Genomic DNA, 1,676 nt, shown 5'->3' on the forward strand with positions numbered 1-1,676 from the left:
ATCGTTCTGAACTGCCAGCAGTGCCTTGCCCATGGCTGCGCAGTCTACAACAGGAACTGTGAAAATAAAACAAAGAAAACAATTGGTGGATGTGGTCCAAAGGTTTTTTTAGCTGCTTTATTGCCAAGTCTACTGTAAAAGCTTTCACATTCCTCTTTGGGGCTAAATGGGTCTTTTACCTTCTTAAACCTTCTTAGTAAATCCAGGGATTGTTTCCCCTACTAAGTTTCACAAAGTCTCCTGTTCTCTGCACTCTTTAACAAAAAGGTTTGTTGTCTACTCTTCTACTTAGCAGCCAAACAGCAGGTCAATTCGATCAATTTACTCCATTAACCAAGCCAGTTTTAACTCCAGAGAGTTACACACAAAATCATCTCACAGTCCAGAAATCTTGCAATAGGTGTGTTATGTTTGTGTGTAGGCAATCATTGGGTAAGTCTGTGGTATCCCTATGTTTACACCGGCTTAGCCTTAACCACCAACATCCTGTTCATTAGGGTGTCTGGCGGTACACAGCTCCGACCCAGGTGCTGAGCTGCTGAAGCAAACCCAGAATGCCTCACTCTCAGGATAGAGGGGCCAAATAGGATGCAGAATTTGTTTGGTCTCTGTATCTATATTTATCAGGGATGAGTGAGTTGAAACCTCTATCTAAATACACATGATCTAAGCATGCTGGAATGTACTGTAAGTGGGGGTCCTGGTCCGTTTGTATTTCCACGGCTTGCATCAGCATTATGCAGTCTCTCTCTCCGAGCCTTAAATCAGTCTGCATCTGATCTGATGTGCCATGGAAGCCCATTAATTTACATGACATGACATCGTTGGCTTTTGAAGCTTTGAGCCCACTGAAAGAGTGATGCCAACATATGGCTCCCTTTCAGACAAAGTAAGCCGAGCAGCCGTCATCATCACTGTCACCGACCGTGTGGCACAGGGTTTATATCCCAGTGAGGTTGGCAGGACACCCGGTGTGGGAGGCTTTACCTTCCCATTAGGGAGTTCAACTGAGTTCCTATGGAGTTCCTTGGATAGTGAATGTTAACCATTGATAGATGGGCTGAGGGCCAAAGGGGGGCTCTGTGGTGGCATCTGGAGGTTGAATAGAAGGGCCCGCGCCAGGCACCCGTCCCTGCTTTGTATCCCCCCCCCCCCCCCCCCACACACACACACACTCTCTCCCCTCCGGCACAAAGGAGCTGGAAGAAAGGAAGGAGTATGTACACAGTGGAAGGGAGCCCTTCCCCCACAAATCATGTCTCATTTCTCAACATGCATAAAATGAGGAGCTTGGAGTTCTCTGCCTCCTTAGGTTTCTTCCAGGTTTCTCTGTGTATTTATTTTTTGTGGTGTTTAAAAATCTTAATTGTCCGCAACAAATAACATTATGATAGATTTAATTCTAGGCAAGGCAAGGCAAGTTTATTTGTATAGCACATTTCATACAACAGGGGCAATTCAAGGTGCTTCACATTAAAAAGATACATCTACACACAGGCATCCAGTAGAACTCCTGTTCTCTCTCATCATCACTTCAACAAACCCCCATCCGGTTTGCTAACAGAGTGCTCAGCTGCAGTGATGGATCCATCAGGTCCCCTCTAATTGACAGTTTATTTCATTAGCCACTCACTGGTGTTTGGGAGAAGTTGACAGATTGAGGCAGAGGATGTAAA

This window comes from Nansenia antarctica (assembly GCF_963989245.1).
Source record: "Nansenia antarctica genome assembly, chromosome: 3".
Lineage (NCBI taxonomy): Eukaryota > Metazoa > Chordata > Actinopteri > Argentiniformes > Microstomatidae > Nansenia > Nansenia antarctica.